The 20566-nt window shown below is 39.6% G+C and overlaps 1 protein-coding gene and 1 pseudogene across 5 annotated transcripts in view; both read right to left on the bottom strand.

The window, feature by feature from the left end:
- Nucleotides 1-20566, bottom strand: part of TPK1 (thiamin pyrophosphokinase 1) — a 388541-nt gene that overhangs the window by 271739 nt on the left and 96236 nt on the right. The gene's annotated exons all lie outside the window — the stretch shown is intronic.
- LOC149309475 (U2 spliceosomal RNA) lies at nucleotides 2377-2532 on the bottom strand (annotated as a pseudogene).

The raw sequence follows: 20566 nt of genomic DNA, 5'->3' as shown, positions 1-20566 counted from the left end.
CCCTGAGCTCTAGAGGCAAGCCCTGACTGTTGCTGTTCCTAGGAAAAAAGAACTTTAGAAAGATCCAGCCTATCCTCCTACTCTTGTGTTCCAACTTTGTACACGTCTTGATTTTCTAGTTATCGAAACTCCATCCCCTCCCCACGCACACTACCTCCTTTTTTCTGTTAAAGTTGGCTCTCAAACTTGAGACTCATCTTTAGACTTGACTTGAATATGTCTTGCAAAGAGCTGAGACTCAAGACTTGAAGGTAGAGAGATGAGACTTGACTTGAGACTTTGGAGTAAAATACCTAATACATCACTGGAAGCAGTATCTCAGGTATGCTTCTGCTACAAGCTTTATTTATTTTCCATTTGTCTTATTGTTATATATTGTTTCAAAATACATAAACCTCAGCATTTTCGGCAATAAATGTGCTTTAAATGCTTTATATGAAGAATGTCTTTGTGGCCTCAAAAGCTTTTTAAAAGTCTCATACTGATTTCAGAACATATCCAGGCCTGGATTCCTCTCTTGGGACATCCTTGTTAAATCTCCTTTCTATTGAATACTACAAATGTTGGCTATTTAACTTTTGCATCTTTCTTCCTTACTTAGCCCTTCTCTTTGACATTCCTTTTTAAACTAGGTTCCTAACTTAGCTGACTCTGGAGCCTCACTTAAATTTGGAGAAAGATACAAAAGTCAACTAGCTACCAATAATTCTGGCATTTCTTTCAGTTAGTCCATATTACCTCAATTTACAGATTTGTGTAATGTAACAGTGTGTCATGATTTACTGAAGGCACTTTAAAAGCAAAAAGAGTTTGATCTTGAAACATTCAGAGTCACATATTTAGAAGAAGTATAATAAAAATCTAACATACTGAGTATAGTTATAGTCAGCTGAATAAATTCCAAAGAAGGGTTCATTGTTTATCTGGTTTTTAAAACTTAAGAAAACCCTGATCAGCAACTCATGTTGAAGTACAGGCCATATTTTGCATTCAGCAACAGCTGAACGTCCATAAACATTGGGTCTGTTCACTTACTCTGTCCCTGTAGAAATCAATATACTGCCAAAGGCTCTTTAACTTCTTTAACACCAGTGTGAGTAACAATACAGGTGCTGAGAGGTATTTCTACTTTTATGCAGTTTGGGTATTCACTGTGAGTCATAATAAAAGCCGCTTGCTCCCCAGTATGATTAACAGAGGCTTTGGTAAACATCTCCTGATCTAATGCAGCATTTTGGCTGCTTACTTTCAGACACAAAGGACTCTAACTTTTCCACTGTATTTACATAGGATCAGAGGTTCTGACAGAAAAACAGAAATGTCTGTTTTAGTTTCTATTTAGGGCTTTTGTTTTGTTGAAAACAAAATAATATCAGACATGTACATGTGTACATGTGTGTGCATGTGCATGTGTGTGTATGTGCCATCAAGTCACCTGTCAACAAGAATTTCATAGGGTTTTATTAGCCAAGGCATACCGAGAGGTGATTTTGCCAGTCCCTTCCTTTGAAATATAGTACATGGTATGCATTGGTAGTTTCTGATCCAGGTTCTAACCAGGGGTGACCCTCCTTAGCTTCCAAGATCAGATAGGATCTGACAGGGTATACAGAGATATTTCCTAATTCGTTCTATTCAGTACATACAGAACAAGCTCACAAAGAAAATGGCAAATCAAGGTTTGCTTTTTGAATTAAAAAATTTTTTTTTTCAAACCATGGATGATTGAATTTGTGCATGCAGAATCCACAGATACAGAGGGCCAACTGTAACTCCTCACTGCATAGCTATTACTTGAAAACAGATTGGTCCAGTACTATGTTTCAGTCTAGGCAATATATGCAGAACAGATAATATAAGAAGGACTAGTGTGGAGTCTACTGAGACTAACATCAGACCATACAGTACATACTCAATTGGCCAGATAAAAACTTGTCCTCTCATTCTTTGTCCCCTCATTGACTGTCAAGACTGACAACAGCCACATTCTGAAACACATCCCAATATAGTACCATTACATGTTCTGGTAAGAAACTGAGATTTTCAGCAAGATTCTTGTTATAATCAAGATAAAATTAATAAAATATATAGCCAAGCTCAGTGTATTTTATAAACTGTCATGATTATGTTCTTTTCCTAGTGAAACATTTTCCACCAAGGAAACGCAAAGAAGGAATAGCAAAATAAGGACTCAACAAACGCAAATGGGAAACCACTAAGAGTCAGGGGCTTTCCCAGCAGATAATGATCACCAATTAGCAGACATTAAGCCTCCTTTGCATTAGCCTCCCAGCCTGAGGCCAGCCATCAGCAACAGAACAATACACATGCAAATCACTCCTGCATTCCCAGGCTCACACAGTATATATATAACCAATTTGTTTCCAGGCAAGCATTCTCTGAAGATGCTAGCCGCAGATGGTGGCGAAACGTCAGGAAGAAACTCTTCTAGAACATGGCCACATAGCCCGAAAAAACCACAAAAAAACTATGTTACTACACTTGATCTTAGCCAAAAGGCCGAGAAGCGAGAAAAAACTATGCTGATATTCCTTCCTCCTGTTTTCACTCCTCCTTCTTCTGTGTCCAAGCCTGCTTTTTTTTACAATATGTTCTGCATATAAGTTGAACAAGTAGGGTGATAAGATGCAGCCTTGTCTGACTCCTTTGCCAATTTGGAACCATTCTGTGATAAAATCTGCACGTCCAGGGACAGTTATAGGGAGCTTATAACTCTCCTGTTAGAACAGCTTCACTGACTACCAGTCTGCTTCCAGGCACAATTCAAAGTACTGGTCGTGATCTATAAAGTCCTATACAGCTTAGGTCCAGACTATGAATCTGACAAGAGTTTTCAGATCTACAGGTAGAAGCTTTCTATCAGTCCTGCCACCATAAGGGCTCTCACTTGATTAGGACACAAGTCAAAGCCTTCTCAGTGGCTGCTCCCACCGTCTGGAAACCCCTTTGGTGGGAAGCTAGGCTGGCTCCTCTCCTGCTTTCCTTTCATCAGTAGGCAAAGATGATTTTGTTGATGCAAGCTTTTAATGTGTAAGCAGGGAAGTTTCTTATTGTGATGTTTTAATTATCTTTTAAAACTTCTATGTTTGTTTTAAATGATTTTGTACTGTTTTATGTGGTGATTTTAATTGTTCTAAAATTTTATTGGGACCATTTTTTTTTAATTGACTCTGTCTGGAAGCCACTTTGGATCTCACTCTGGGGAAAAGGTGGAAAAATAAATAAATAAATAAATAAATAAATAAATAAATAAATAAATAAAATTACCTATTATTATTTTGTACATGAACATACTAAGGTTGATGAGCACCATCTTGCCCTATTTTACTCTCAAATTTCTTTTTCTTAAACATAATATATCAATTTTACATTTAAAAGACTCCTCAAAAGAGTCCATTACAAAAGCAGAGCGAAACATGATGGTGGATGGGGCAGAGATTAAAATAGCAAGGCATTTATAGTTTATCTATATAAAGATAATGAACAGATAGTGGACTTTGACATCAGTGAGCTATAACTATAAACAATGATTGTAACAAAGATGGAAATAAAGATATGATAGGAATCCAAGCAGAAAACATTTATAAATTGCCTCTATTGGTACAAAGCAAAAAGTCCATAGTGATATTGTATACAGTACATGAATTTCAAGATGGATGACTACGAGTAAGTGAAGATGCTTCCCCAGCAAGCTGGGCTGAAAGATACAATAAATAAAGGGACAATGACATTTATTGTTAGGACAAGAGCAGGGGGAAAAGGGGGATTTGCCTTCGGAAGAACAATAAAGAGAGCAAGTAGCCATTCAATTACACAATATCCAATGCACTGATACAAAACTAAACATTTGTACACATTGATGGCTATAATAAATATAATGATAACATAAATCTAGGAAAGGAAAAACTCAGAAAAAAATACAATCCATTAAAATATAAACCTCAGTCTGACTGCTTGTGTGATGAGACTCAACTAACAGATATCATTTTGCTAGCAGCCCTTACTGTCAGGAAGTTCCTCCTAATGTTTAGGTGGAATTTCTTTTCCTGGAGCTTGCATCTATTGTTCCGGGTCCTGTTCTCTGGAGCAGCAGAAAACAAGCTTGTTCCCTCCTCAATATGACATCCCTTCAAGTATTTAAACAGAGCTATCATATCACCTCTTAACCTTCTCTTCTCCAGGATAAACATTCCCAGCTTCCTAAATCGTTCCTCAGTAGGCATTGTTTCCAGACCCTTCACCGTTTTAGTTGCCCTCCTTTGGAGATGCTCCAGTTTCTCGACATCCTTTTTAAATTGTGGTGCCCAGACCAACATATGTAACATTTATCCATGAAGCAGTCAAGGTAAACATGTCCATTTTCAGGGTCTACTATTCCGAACGTTAACCAGAGACTGGAATTATATTTTCCCTCCAAACACATTTTTTTCCACAACAAGAAGTTAAACATTAGCAGGGCACGATTTTTATAGCTACAGTACCACACTTTTAGAAAGAACTCCTGAGAAAGATCCTAAAATCCCCTCTTAGCACGGGTAAAATATGAGCCCTGCTTCTTTTTCCAGGCATTTGAACTTCTAAGATTGTGTCTGTTGAATTACTGATGTTTTGTTAACACAGTTGGCCCTCCTTATCCACGGATTGTTTTATCCATGGATTCAAGCATCCACTGCTTGAAAATATTCAAAAAAAGTATAAATTCCAAATAGCAAGCCTTGATTTTCCATTTTATATAAGGGAGCACCCACAGATTTTGTTTTCCATGCGGGATCCTAGAACCAAACCCCAGCAGATAACAAGGGCCCACAGTACTGAGTAAGAGGTTTATATATATGTGCGTGATGTTATGGTGTTTTGTCTCCATCTTTTTTCAGGGCTGCTCCATATGTTGTGATTTTACTTCTTCTAAGCTTCCTTGAGAATTAAGAAGGGCATGAGAAATAGACAGCCCAATACTGGGAGATGCATAGCAGCAAAGTGGGTCAGGTTTTCAGTAGGGAATTAAAAGGTGACTCAAGTTTCCAGTGTAAAGTAGTTTCAAGTGCTTGAGATGAAAAATCGTGTAGTTTTCAATTAGCTCTAACGAACACAGAATAACAAATACCTCTGCTTGCTAGTACATATGTTATTTAGTTTTATTATTAAAATGTTTCAAACCTCTCAGACTTAAAAGGCTCAAAAATCCTGATGAAACCAGTATCAAAGAAGATACCAATGAGATGCTAAACTCCTAAGATTTATAACACTCCTAGCACCCCTGCACCAGTCCACTTTGCCCTTTATCACAATCCTTTCCTCTCAGTCATAGTAAGGTCTGAGACAGCCCCTTCCCACAATCCATCAGATGTCTCATGAACTAGAACACCTGCCACAGCTAAATGACAAAGCTTTCTCACTAATAAGAAATAATTAATCAGAAACTGTCAATGTTTCAGAGTACTTTGCTAAAGCTTTCAGGCACTACAGAACACGCCTTATTAACTGATTAATGCACAACTCTGAAGCGCTGTGAGGTGAGGCAACCTCCTGTGTTCTCCTCATTAAGAAACACCTTGGAGACTCTTCCTGTTATTTTGAAAACCCTGAGCTGAACTCTCTTCCCATTTTCACTGCTCGGTTTCCTTCAATGTGCCAAGTCCTGCCACTTTCCTGATGCTCCCTTCCAACTGGCGCCACCAATGCTCTCCTTTTTATTTCCAACTTTTGAATTACTATCCAGTATACATCCAATAACCTATATAAAGAAATACAAAATCCATTACAATGAACATTATTAATAAATAGTATTATGTGATAGGTTCACCACAGAGTCAGCCTAAGTCAGAAATGATGTGAAGGCACACAACTAATTTACAATATCTGTATTCTTAAATCTTAATCAAAAATTGGGGCTCCACTATTGTTTCTGTGGCAGAAGCAACATTAAACTCTACATGTATGATAGATCCTTCCTTCACTGATCACACTGACCTCTGCAACAGGTATTCATCACACTATTTTGATTTGTCTAAATTAGGGGTACTCCAATAATGCAGCAGAGTCCATACTTAAGGTAGATACTACATGTCTGGTGGTGCAGTCAATGATCTTAAACACTAATTCTGCCTGAATTATCTACCATTGGGACAAAATCTACTGTCAGTTTTGATGAATAACTCTTGTATAAGGTGGATCCCACCTAAACACCAGTGATTATTCCAAGGAAAGAAATACCTTTCATGTTGTGGTGCATATGCCACTGAAAGCAGCAGGGATTATTTCCATTTGAATATGAATATACACATCTAATTGCTTTCTACAGTTCTTAAATTCAAGGACACCTGGGTTTCCATGGAGAGTTAAATAAAAAGATAGCAAAGCAGAAAGCTGAGAAAATAAAGATAAAGATTTAACAATCTTTTTTCTAAAGGTGAAATGAATACAGTGGGACCTCGATATCCACAGAATTCAAGCATCTGCGGACAGCAGGCCCATGTTGTCCCCACTGGGGCTGTGCCGCCATTTGGAACAGCCCCCATTGTCCTCAGTGGCAGTGCATGAATGCAGCCGTGACACCATTAGGGATAAAGGGAGTTCAGGTAAGCCCCTGTTGTTTAGAAGCCCCATTGTACCTAATGGCGGTGCGGTTGTATGCACACAACATCATTGGGGACAACAGGGGTTTACATGAAGTCCCGTTATCCTTAATGGCAGTGCAGCCACATGCACACACCACCATTGGGAACAACAGGACTCAAGCATCTGCAGATTTTGGTATCCACAGAGAAGTTGGAATATAACTTATTATCACCATTGTATATCACTTATTATTAAAAGATTTATCCAACAACTCTCCCCTAAACACTGTATATCACTGTATATCCCATTGTATATCACTTATTATTAAAAGGTTTATCCAACAAGTCTCCCCTAGACACTGCACAACCAAACAAATAGGGTTGTTTTTGTTTAGGCCAGGGAAGCCAAATCAAAACAATTTGGCTTATTTAATTTCATTGATTTAATTTATATAATTCCTTTCTTCTCTAACAGAACTCAGGATATTAACAGAATGAATTACAGGTAGTCTCTTGTCCAGACACTGGTCAAACCCAGGGTTGCTTCACATCGCATCAGGCTGTATCCTGATACTGTACTTTGGATTGATAAGGGGAAATGTGTTCATTTGTTTATAAAATTTAGAAGTCACCTAAAAGAATGCAAACAATGCATTACAAATTTTAAAAGCTGCCAAAAATTTCTGGGAGAAAATCAAGGAGAACATAAACAGGTTTTTAGTGAGAAAAGTAATAGGATTCTTAAAAAAAAAGTTTACAAAAAGTGATACTAACTGTGATTAATGGTAAGTGTAATTCTATATGTCTATCCAGGTTTAAGTTCCACCAGGAATTTTTACCAAGTGAATGAATATTGTATTAAAGCATAAACTGTTTTGTTTCCCACATTCCAATTCAGTTTCTCTTCTCTCTTCCTTGGTCCAAAAAGGAGGTGGTGGCTGTTATTAATAGAAAGCTCACGGCGAATGAGTCTCGAAGAGAAACAACAACGCAGAAAGAACCACAACCCGGAAACATCACCCAAGGAGACCTTCCGCTGTGCTTTCTGCAACCGGACCTGTTTGTCCCGGATTGGCCTTTTTGGTCACGAACGCGCTTGTACAAAGCACGGGATGAGTCCTTCCTGAATCTTCGTTTGCAAAGTAAAGCCAGAGGTTGTTATTGTTGTTATATCTATATCCTGCACTTTTACCAGAACTGGGACCTAGAGCAGCTCACAACGTTAAAAGAACAATACAATTAAAAAAACCAAAAAAACTGATACATTAAAACAGAATTAAATTGTTACAGTATTAAAATACATTAAAGGTTATGATTGGAGTCTAGGTGAATTATGTGGCTCATGAGCAGAAAAGACAAGACATGCAGACCTTTATATTGATTAAGGCTGAATCTACAAAAGGGCTATATCCCAGCTCCAGTCTGCACTATCCTGCACCAATTTGACCTGGTTGATGTCACACTCACACAATTTAATACAAACTCATACTGGTTTTGAAAGCCATGCCGTTCTCCTACCATGAAGGACATTTCTACCATATTCACGTGTTGACTGAATCTGATTATTTTACGTCACGCAACCACAGTGGCTGCAGGGTTCCCCCCCCCCCCTTTTGCATGCATATATAGAGATATTCACGTGTCCATATAAACCTTATTTGTTTTTCTGTCACTTCTATGGCCCACTGGATGGCTTGTACAAACTTCCCCTTTCAACACCTCATTTGTCGATGTTTCAGTGTTTCAACACTTGCAGATTACTGACAAGGTCCATTAAGTCAACAAAAGGTTCGCTCTTTCATGGCTCTCAAAGTTTGCCTATAGAAAGAGTGAACTTCTCCTTGAATTAATGGAACTTGTCTGTGTACTGTACGCTAATGAAGTTATGCCAGATACAATATTGCAGATACAGAGTTACAATAGATTTTCTAGAAGAGTTTTCACAAAAAGGATAAGGGAGTGTGATTTTTTTCCCCAATAGGAACTCAGAAATATCTAGTCATAGTACAGTAGGGTATATTTTAAGGTGAATTTAATAGCCTCAATCCTTCCACAGTATGAATCCTATCCCTAATATAAACACATGCACTAGCCGCATGAGAGGTGGAAGGGGCTGCAAGGGGAGCAGTTATTAACTAGTGATTCATAATCCTTGCTTCTGGGAAGCAAAGTTATTAACTTACATATTCTCTTTTAGGCAGTGCTTCATGTTCTCCTGGAGTTTGCTATACAATGGAAAGGAGAAGCCAGGCATAGTCAGACACGCATTCTAGACTTTAGGAAAGCCAATTTTAGTAAACTTAAAGAAATATTGGGTGTGATCCTATGGTCAGCAATACTAAAAGAGAAGGGAGTTCAAGATGGATGGGAGTTTCTTAAAAGGGAGACACTGAAGGCACAATTTCAAACAATTCCAGTGAGAAAGAAAAATGGGAAATGTTTCAAGAAACCAGGATGGATGACTAAAGAACTTTCAACTGAGCTAAATTTTAAATGGGACATGTATAAGACATGGAAAAATGGGAAAACCACCAAAGAGGAATTCAAACAAATAGCGAGCCTGTGTAGGGGTAAAGTCAGAAAAGCCAAAGCACAGAATGAACTCAGGCTTGCTAGAGAGGTTAAGAACAACAAAAAAGGCTTTTTTGGATATGTCCACAGCAAAACGAAGAAGGAAACGGTAGGGCCACTGCGTGCAGAAGATGGCAAAATGCTAACAAGGGACAGAGAAATGGCAGAATTACTCAACACCTTTTTTGCTACAGTCTTCTCAGAAAAGGCAAAGGGTGCTCAACATGAGGATAATGGAGCAGAGGACAGAAAAGAGGAATTTCAGCACAGAATAAGTAAAGAGATAGGACAGGAATACTTGTTTAACCAAAACGAATATAAGTCTCCAGGACCAGATGAACTACATCCAAGGGTATTAAAAGAACTGGCAAATGTAATATCGGAGCCATTGGCAATAATCTTTGAGAACTCCTGGAGAAAAGGAGAAGTCCCATCTGACTGAAGGATGGCAAACATTGTCCCCATCTTCAAAAAGGGGAAAAAAGAGGATCCAAACAATTATCATCCAGTTAGTCTGACATCTATACCAGGAAAGATTCTAGAGCAGATCATTAAACAGAGAGTCTGTGAACATCTAGAAAGCAATGCCATAATTATAAAAAGTCATCACGGGTTTCAGAGAAACAAGTCATGCCAGACAAACCTGATCTCTTTTTTTGATAAAATTAGCAGCTTGTTAGATGAAGGGAATGCTGTGGATATAGCATAGCTTGATTTTAATTAGGCTTTTAACAAAGTTCCCCATGACATTCTTGCAAACAAGCTTGTAAAATGTGGGCTAGACAAGGCAACTGTTACATGGATTTGTAATTGCTCGACTGGCCAAACCCAAAGGGTGCTCAAAAATGGCTCCTTTTCATCCTGGAGAGAAGTGACCAGTGGGGTCCTACAGGGGTCCGTCCTGGGGCCAGTGCTATTCAACATCTTTATCAATGACTTGGAGGACAAAATTGGGGGCATACTTATCAAATTTGCAGATGACACCAAATTAGGAGCAGCAGCTAATACCCCAGAGTTCAGGATCAAGATTCAAAATGACCTGAACAGACTAGAAAACTGGGCCAAAGCCAACAAAATGAATTTCAAGATGGAGAAATGTAAGTACTGCACTTAGGGCGGAAAAATGAAATACACAGATATAGAATGGGGGACACCTGGCTGAATGAAACTATGTGTGAAAGGGATCTAGGAGTCCAAGTAGACCATAAGTTGAACATGAGTCAACAGTGCGATGCGGCAGCTAACAAGGCCAATGCGATTTTAGGCTGCATCAATAGAAGTATAGTGTCTAGATCAAGGGAAGTAATAGTGCCACTCTATTCTGCCTTGGTCAGGCCCACCTGGAATAATGTGTCCAGTTCTGGGCACCACAATTCAAAAAGGACATTGAGAAACTGGAGCATGTCCAAAGGAGGGCGACTAAAATGGTGGAAGGTCTAGAAACCATGCCCTATGAGGAATGACTTAGGGAGCTTGGGATGTTTAGCCTGGAGAAGAGAAGGTTAAGAGGTGATATGATAGCCCTGTTTAAATATTTGAAGGGATGTCATATTGATGAGGGAGCAAGCTTGTTTTCTGCTGCTCCAGAGACTAGGACCCGGAGCGATGGATGCAAGCTACAGGAAAAGAGATTCCAGCTCAACATTAGGAGGAACTTCCTGACAGTAAGGGCCGTTCGACAGTGGAACAAACTCCCTCGGAGTGTGGTGGAGTCTCCTTCCTTAGAGGTCTTTAAACAGAGGCTAGATGGCTATCTGTTGGGGATTGCTTTGATTTAGATTTCCTGTATGGCAGGGGGTTGGACTGGATGGCCCTTGTGGTCTCTTCCAACTCTATGATTCTATGATTCCTACTTCTGGGGAACTGAGTTATTGACTTCCATGAACACAAGTCCCTTTTTGAACAGTGCTTTGTGATCCCCCACTTACCCCAGCTGAGAAGGAGATTAAATTAAATTAAGGGACTTGTGCACATGGAAGTCAGTAACTCTGCTCCTCAGAAGTTGGGGTCACAAAGCAGTATCAAAAAATGAATGTGGATGTCAATAACTCTGCTCTCCAGAAGCAAGTATCACAAAGCATAATCCATGAAGGAACTTGTTGCAGCTGCTGTGAAAATTGCCTTCAGTCCTAGGGGGTATAGGGGCTTGGAGACTGGGAAAGTGCAGATGGTCCAGTGGAGGAGGCCTCTCAGCATGGCAAAGGGGCCATAGAGTCAAGGCAGAAAAGAATGATTCTGGCTGGTAAGAGTGTGTGAGTTGAGAAAATTAAATGCATCATCATTCAGTTTAGGCCACAACATTTAAAGTTCCCCACATGATCTACCTTAAAGATTAACAGGATTTGTTTTTTTTTTTTTTAAAAACCTACAGAATGGGACAGCTAGTTTGTAAAATTGTTGACGCCAATTCAGTAGAAAACTACAACACAATCCTCCCCATGGTTTTTTAAATTTATTTCTTGCTGATTCCAGAGGAATTTATTGTCCAATAAGGTTGCAATTCTCTGTCCTCTTACCTGGGACTAAATCTCAGTTCCATGTAGGAATGTATAAAACTGAACTGTTCATCAACGGTAAGGCAGAAATGTTGTCAGAGGTGCTTGGGGGTCTTTCAGGTGATGCAAGTGATCGATCTCCGATTATTCACAACTTGAGCTTGGCAGGTGGGAAGTGAGCTAAATTCACAGTGGGAAGGGTCCCAAAGGGGCCTACTTTGCTATCCACATCTGGCAAGGGTGGGTTTGATGTTTTATTTTTAGTTAAGTATATTACATTAGCAAATACCTGCATATTTAAATATTCAAAAGGACACTTCTATTTCAGAGGCTCTGCAAGCTTCAGGATATTCGAATATGCAGATATCTGCATACATAGGTACACAAAACAAAAAGAAAATGCCAAAGTAAATCCCTTTGGCTGTGAGATCTGGGATCCTCAGACCAGTAATCCACAAGGAAACTTATTCAAAAGAAATAAAGTTTATTGTAAAAATAAGGCAGAAGTAATCCATTGACACGTTTCTGCACAATCTGAGGTCCACAGGAAAAAAGTACCACTTTTAACCTTCCCCCAGCCCAGTTCTATTCCCACACCACACAGACCTTGCCATGGCAACCAAGACTTTCTCAAGCCATCAACCTTGAATGCCAGATGGTTCACAGGGCCTTATCACTAACATTTCAAACTGCCCCGCTAGGCCTCTTCAGCAAGCTACCATCTAAGCTTTTCTACTCTCTACCCACCCCCCTCCCATTATAATAACTTTAGACAGAACAGGAATATAAGCAGTTATATGAGTGAATACATATATATGAATAACCATTATAACTGAACCCAAATGACTGGTTCTGAAATTGGCATACTTCCCACTGTGAACTTTGCCCATCTCCCACCCATACATACACTAAACATTTAAAAAATGTTGACACCACACATGCTGCACCTAGGTAACCACCCCCCAACCTGTCTGCCCTCCAACCACCACCTTCATTCCACCTTAATTCCAATTCCGAACCCAAGGCACATGTTTTAAAAACACCCCCCCCTAAAAACTGCAGAATAAAAAGGAGTGTTGGATTTTTTTTTTAAATTGCATCAATGCCCTCAAGTGTCTAAATGATAAAAGCAGACGAATATCTTGTGTTCAGACAGAACAGGCATTGAGGTAAGGGTAAAAGATTTTGCAGATACAAATTTAGCTAGCTAACAAAAATACATGTTTTTGCTAGCCAAGCATATAAAACAACAGCTACAGTAGATTGTAACTCTACTTGCAACGAACATCTAGTTTCTATATGCCCTCTGCTCCCACTTTCCCTTTTGGAAGTTGACAGATCCATGGTTTTTACAGGACTTTTCTACATATTGGCTGCTTCTCTGTTCTCTACTTTAGTTGCCTCTAACCAAATTCTACCTTTACAGTTATACCTATAGTGGAAAACTGGGAGCCTTTCTTATCTTAAGAAAAGTATGTTCAAAGCAATTTTACAGCCTGCCAAGGAGCTAGGCAGCAAAGCTTGGGGTGAGTGGCTATTTTTCTTTTGAAGTTGAGCCTTCTGGGAAGAGCTTCCAGCTAAAACTCACAGGAAATGGTTACAATGCTCCTCTTCCCAACCACTAATTTTACATTTTCACTTAGAAACCAAAATCTGGAACAATTAGAAGGCTGAATTTATGCTTCTGACTTAAAGCTGCCTTCAGATGTTCTGAGAAAGCTCCAAAGAGATGTAGAGGATGTGCAGTGCACAGCAGCATAATAGGGAGAGAGAAAAATCCCACTTGCCTGCTAAGGCAGGTGCAAGGGTCCAAGGCTATATATGAAAAGAATTTCAAAATGAGTGTTTCTGTTAGCTTTCTTCTAGATTCCTACAGTTAGCTTATAAATGACCCCACACATGCTTTCTTTCTCTAAACGCCTGATCTGTAACCTTTGTAGCTAATTCCATTCTGTTTCAGTACTATTTCAGTACTGATAGAGAGCTGGGAATGTGTTCCTTGAAGATTTATAACTTGTGTTTCAAAAACTATGTGCTGAAGTCAACCAATATGTTCAATACATTTACCAAATTGTGCCTACCAACAGAAAAGCTCTGTGGTACGACTCATCCCCCAATGCTAATAGGTGTAAAAGTTTGAATACTGTATGTATTGAACATGAAAGAATCTAATGACTGAACCGAATGATTCATTGTTGAACAAAGACACTAAGGACAAAATGAGTACGCTGTTTGGTACTCCCTCTCATAGTTTGTCATTTCTCATCCATACCATTTGAGAGGTTGCATTATATTTCCCCAAAGGTGGTGGCAGGGGTGTTCGTGGCAGCTGCAATCCATCTCCCCACCATGCTCCCTGGAAGGACAATCACCAAGACAAGTCAGTCTTGCTATGGTTGCCAGTGTCAAGAAAAACCTCGAATAAAAGACAATGAATGCACATACACAATTGGAGAAAGAAAATGAATTCAAGAACATTCAACATAGCAAAGTCTAATGAATAACAAAACAAATGAATTTTTAATGGAGGAAACTATTATGAAAATAAATGCAATATCAAACACAATGGAAGATTTTTGAACATTTGCACATGTATTTAATTTAGAAGACTTATATGTGTTGCAAGAATTTTATTATGTGTGGCACTTACTAAGGGGCCGAACAGACAGCCCAGAAAAGCTGGCTTCCGGACGGCTGGGTGGTGTGGCCTTTTGACACACACCCCCAAAAGCTGTCCAGATGGGGGCAGCTTCAAGCTGTGCCGGAAGCATGGCATTTTGATGTTGCACATCCACGGAGCATGTTGAAGCCACTCTGGGGTTGCTGTGGAGCCACCTAAGGTGGCTTTTTTTACCAGCCCAAATAGGAATAGATCTTTTCCACTCCTATTTGGGATGGGTTCAGGTTGGATTGGGGCTGCTGCATGTGACTGCTATGGAGCCATCGTGAGCGGCACCAGGGCAGCCCCAATCCAGCCTTTTGGGGTGTTCTGTTTCGTCCCATAGTCACCATTTCCTCTGTTTTGCCTTTTCTTTTCTTTTTTCACGTGTTCATTTTCTTAGCTTCACACGTGCCTGGCCACCTGCTCCACACATCACACAGCCACAATTTACCATAGATCCCTCCTCATTCATCCAGCCTTTAGGGTGAACAAAAACAGTTATGTCTGTCAGAATTTTGTAAGTTCTTTGGCATTGTTTTTCCTTGCTTTGTTCATTACATCCTTTGTTACATTCCCCAAAACCTGCCCTTGACTTATTCATGAGGTCAACTTATAATTAAGCATATATGGTACAATGAATCTACCACATCACTGATATGGAAAGCACCAGCCTGTAGTACTTCCATGGTAACTATGTATGATAGTGTTTTCTGAAAGCCTGTCAGTGCAATGTAGTTTCCTCAACAAGTCAGTGGCATCCTGTAACTTGGTGTGATATAATATTGGCATATAGTCTGAAAGTGGAATCCATCTTTCTTTGAAAAGCTTTATGAAGATTAGGCTCTTGGGTGGAAATAATGTAGAACTTTAGGAAAGAAAGAGAAATAACTCTTCTGCTAATAAACTAATTTTAAACAAAGTGAAAGGTAAAAATGGAGCTGGATAAGGGAAAAAATATAAAATTAAAAATTAAATATAAATAATATCCACCCCAAATCAGGATAGTTTTTGAACTTCAAAATCATTTTTTAATTTTTAAAGAAATATGAACACAACTATAAGAACAGAAAAATCATGCATTAAGCTCTTTTTGAACTGTACCACTTCATACTGCTTCTCAGCTGGAGTTTATTTTTAAAATATTCCCACATTTTTTAAAATCCACAGAGTAAAATAATATACCAGATAAAAGGCTGAAACAGGATGTTGTTTTTTGTACAGAAAAGGAATTTAAAAAGAACGTTGCTTTCTGTTGTGAACATATGAGTGATGCTTGGCTTGAAGACTTATTTAGGCCATTAATTTCATAACTGGTCTGCAATTTACCTGGTCCACAAACAGATAGGCAGGACCCTGCGGTCCTGCCTACTGTTTCCACTCAGGTCAGTCCCTGGGGCAAGCATGGTGACGGATGGGTGTTCATATGCCTGCCTGCCACTGAACTGTGGATCTGCCACTGCTGCACTCCAAAGGACCGTGTGGTGGCCCATAAGAGCGGAAGCAGAGTGCCTGGATACATCCAAGTGATCAGGTGCCCCCTGGATGCGACAGTGCCAGCAGGTAAAAGGTGTGCAGGACTGTACAGCCTGCTACCTGTCACTGCATAGTTTCAACTCAGTGGCAAAATAGCATTCTTTTCAGACTGGATTAAGTTTCAGACTGGAAACACATACTTATTTCATTGAGGCTAAGCAAATGGCCCAGCAGGAGTAGCCAGAGGCCACTCCAGCCAAACTCAGGCCAGGACTATGGCGACTGCACGGCCTACTTCCAAAGTGGGCTGCCACAGCAGTCCCAAGCCAGTCGCCACTAGAAGCCAAATTTAATCACCTCCTTTTTGATCCAGTCCAAAGGACTGGATGACAGTGCCAGAGTGGCTTCCAGCCACTTAGGGATGTGCATCATCTGAACGCCATGCCCCCAAAGAGGCCAAAAGCTGTGTTTTTTTGGCCCATGCAGTTGTGACAATTCAGAACATTTTGATATGGACCCATGAGTCACGTCTATACAAATAAATAAATAAATACAGTACAAAGTAGTCTTTTAGTGAGCATACAATTTCATTCATCAAAATTTTATCCTGTCATATCAGATGCAAACTTTCTGTATGCAGATTCATTTAAATGTCCTTCCTTTTCCATTTCTTTTAAAAAGATTTTTTAAATCTTTGGGTGTTCATATGCCTGCCTGCCACTGAACTGTGGATCTGCCACTGCTGCACTCCAAAGGACCGTGTGGTGGCCCATAAGAGCGGAAGCAGAGTGCCTGGATACATCCAAGTGACCAGGTGCCCCCTGGATGCAACAGTGCCAGCAGGTAAAAGGTGTGCAGGACTGTACAGCCTGCTACCTGTCACTGCATAGTTTCAACTTTGTGGCAAAAAGCCATTCTTTTCAGACTGGATTAAGTTCCCTTTTGTGCCAGATTCAGTCTGGGACTGCTGGATTGATGTCTGGAATGGCTGATCCTGGCTAATGGCCTGTGTCGTCCAGACAGGACAATGCCAGCCTAGAGGGAATAGGAGCCTTTCCAGTCATCTGCATGAGATATATATGCTTGTCAAGGATCCTTGATTGGCTGTAGTTCTTACTCAGTTTATAGCTGGGTTTTGCTTGATTTAATGCTTGAGTTGGCCCTATCTGTCATTGTGTAATCTAATGTTTGCCTTCAATGATAGCTCTGACTGTTAAGATGGAGTGAATGTTAGAAATGACTTGTAATTCAGTAAAAATGCAGAAAGCTTCTCGTAAAATCTCTTTCATACTGGTACTCTTACTAATAATGCTTAATCATTCACTTTGGCATATACACACTGATTTTTGTTCTGCTTCCTTGATTTCATTAGTGCTTATTTGCCATAATTAAAACCCATTGCAGAGGATCATAAGAGAAGTGAATGCAACTGATAATATAAATGCATCTAATGATGTAGGCTTTCAAGTTCTATTTTCCAGTACACAGGATTGCTTTGTTACTAGGTCTTTTAGATGACATGACTGTATTACAGTGAGCATGTTACTTCTATATGGGACTGTGTAATAAATGTGCTTTCACAGAAGATAGCAATTCAGATCAGAGAATACAAATATGAACATCCTCTGGTTGACCTAGTTCTACTGGCAAGAATCAATTAGGCTTTTTAATGGGCGTATTTATTTTAACTTTACTATAAATATTTTTATAACACTGTCTAGTTCATAGTCTCAGGGTGTTTTACTAAAAATTCTATATAGTAATTTGGAGTACTGAATATTACATTTGTAATAGTTCTAAAGCTGTATGTATGTATGTATAAATAAATAAATAAATAAATGACAAAGTAGTCTTTTAGTCAACATAGGATTTCATTCATCAAAATTTTATCCTGTCATATGAGGTGCAAACTTTCCGTATGCAGCTTCATTTAAATGTCCTTCCTTTTCCATCCCTTTTAAAAAGATTTTTTAAAGGCTTGATGTCTCTGATGATGGCTCTTTAAAAGTACTATTTTTTTTAAACATTCAAGGATTTCTCAGGGTTCTTAACACAGACTCTTTGTAACGATCCAAACTAGCCATTGACTATTTTGATAGAAAGAATAATATTTCCTGGCTTACAAAGGCACAAAACAAAACCAGGTGATGTTAAAAATATCTAAGGCACATCTTAAGAAACACTGCTGCCACTAGGTTTTGAATGAATCTGCTGACTGAGTGAATTTTGCAGGAGTTTGTCAAAGGAAAGGCAAAAGAAAGCAAAGCAAGCTTAGAACACGGTTGTTGTGGTTGTTGTTTTGAGAAACAAGTTCCTCTAAAATAGGTACATGCCATCTCCTCTCCTTTGGAAAACCAAGGGAATGTATTTATTTCCTATTTTTGTTTGCTTCTTTATGTAGTGCCACAGGAACGGCTATACACTGGATTAATGAGTCTGCTACACTGACAACAAATATAGTTTCCTCAAATTATATATGCAGAGGAACTCAGTCTCACAAAGGGATAGTATAAGCAAAAGATGCGTTATATTTCACTACACAGTATATTTTAGTTTGCAGGTGAAAACTGGTATTGTACATACTGAAAATTGATAATTTGTTCTTATGGACTTCCATGTGCAGAAATGGCACTCACTCCCATGAGAATTCTGCTAAAGAGGGGTGCCTTTTGCGGCAAATCACTGGTCACTAATGAGTTGGACCAGTGGAAACATCTCCCTGGATTAAAGGGAGATCTCGGGATCACCTACAAGTTCCAAGAAACCTGACTCCTGGGAAATAAACTGTTGTTTTGGTGTAGTTGGATATGAGCAAAGCAAGGGAAAAAAAGCCTAGGCGCAGAAAAGCCAGCCGTTTTCTTTTCAATGGAGTTTAAATCTGTGAACCTCTCTTTTTTTAATTTTATGCATTACAAATGTTGGATTATATCAAAGAGAGGCTTTCTGGTTCAGTGATGACATTAATACTTCAGGCAACAACCTTCTTCACGCGACCAAGAAGGAGCAACTAATTACAGTGCTTGGAATTTTAAAAGGGAGTAAAGACTGAGAGCAAAAAGTTAAAAAGACAGTGCTTTTTATGGATATTATAAAGGAAGGGGGCATTCATTGTTAAAATTATCAAGAATATTTTTTGCTAGATATAAGAGCAAGGACAGCCAGGCATGAAGTTGAGACTACGCAAAGCTTTTGCAGGCAGAATACTTCTGCTGGTTAAAAATTGTAAACTGAAGTTCTATGGAGACTTATGGTATAATATTGTCATCTTGAAAAGAGGAGGAGGAGCTAGAGATTTCAGATCGAAACCAAGATGAAGAACCAAAAAAAGACAAAGAGGACAAGTTGGAGGAAAAAACAGGTTCCATGGATGTTGATTCTACCACGTTTTCAGCTTGACAATGGACCATAGATGTGTAGTCAGCACTCAGATTTTGTGACAGTTAGGGGGCAAGATCACTGACGAAGTGGAAAACCTGTGAATATTTTAAACTCCCCTCAAACATGCATGGTCCACCTCACTACCAGGCCACCTTCATTGCAACTTTGTTACCTCTGTCACTGGTCTCCAAGCCTGCCACTAGGACAAAAACACTGCTGCAGAAATCTTCTTCAGAGTCATTATCCTTCTTTCAAGAGAAGGAAGAGAAAGCCAACAACACTAAAGGAGATTTTTGCAGCGGCCTCAGCAGGGCTTGACCATGGCTCATCCTCGTCTCTGCCTCTTTTTCCATCAAGAGACTCCTCCAACCCATGCTACACATGGTCTGCAAGTGAGGAAGTGTCTGCTCACCACTCACCTGCCTCCTATCTCACCCACCTGCTGACTCCCTCTTGCTGGCTAGCTCATTTGCCTGTTTGCCTTGCTCAGCCCACATGCCACTTCAGCAAACCTTCCACCACAACCTGGCTGCTCACTGGGTGCCTCTGTCCCTGCCATCTCTGCCCTCTTGGGCTCCCAACAACCATGTTAAGCTGAGCCCAGCCAAAGAGAGAGGGTAGAAGGAAGCAGGTATTAAAGCAAAAGGGTGTTGGATGCGGCTGCAACTACTCCCTCCTTCCTTTGTGATCATGTGGTCAGCATGACTTCACAGAACACTGTTACCTTCCCACTGAAGTGGTACCTATTTATCTACTTGCACTTTTACATGCTTTCGAACTGCTAGGTTGGTAGAAGCTGGGACTAGTAATGGGTGCTCACTCCATCACATGGCACTTTGCCCTTGAACTGCCAACCGTGCAATAATCAGAGTCACTGTCTCAACCGCGAAGCAACCACTCATTAGTTTATGTTTGGAGATTTAAATATGGTGATCAATATATGTATGCAGATCAACATATGTTGATGTATGGAGATTTAAATATGGCGATGCTAAAGACATGTGGGACATCCAAGTCTGATGTACCATACTAGGTCCAAGAGGACCAACAACTTGCTTACTGTGACTGGATGTCCCAACATACTATATGATATATTTTACAAGGCTGTAATATCAGTTTACCATGACCACTGATGAAGACTTCTAAGTCGAAACTTGTTTGGTCTTTGTTAGTTCATTTTTTCAATTGTAATTGGGCTTACTGTGCTATCCCTTTTATTTACCTTCTGGGAGGTGTAAAGGAATTTATCTGCGATTGCACTAGCACTTTGTATGTTTGACACCTCCTTTTGTTTGTTATACTATTTGTGATTTGCAGTTCTCAAGCCTAGTACTTATTGGCAACACCAGCCTTGTTTACATTAGGGCGTGGCATACAGGCCAACACAAGCCTGTCTGTCCACAGGATTG

This window comes from Sceloporus occidentalis, unplaced genomic scaffold (genome assembly GCF_023333645.1).
Source record: "Sceloporus occidentalis isolate IW3139 unplaced genomic scaffold, rSceOcc1.0.p SCAF_7, whole genome shotgun sequence".
NCBI lineage: Eukaryota > Metazoa > Chordata > Lepidosauria > Squamata > Phrynosomatidae > Sceloporus > Sceloporus occidentalis.
Note: the sequence above shows the minus strand (reverse complement) of the source record. Positions and strands in the feature narration are given on the sequence as shown.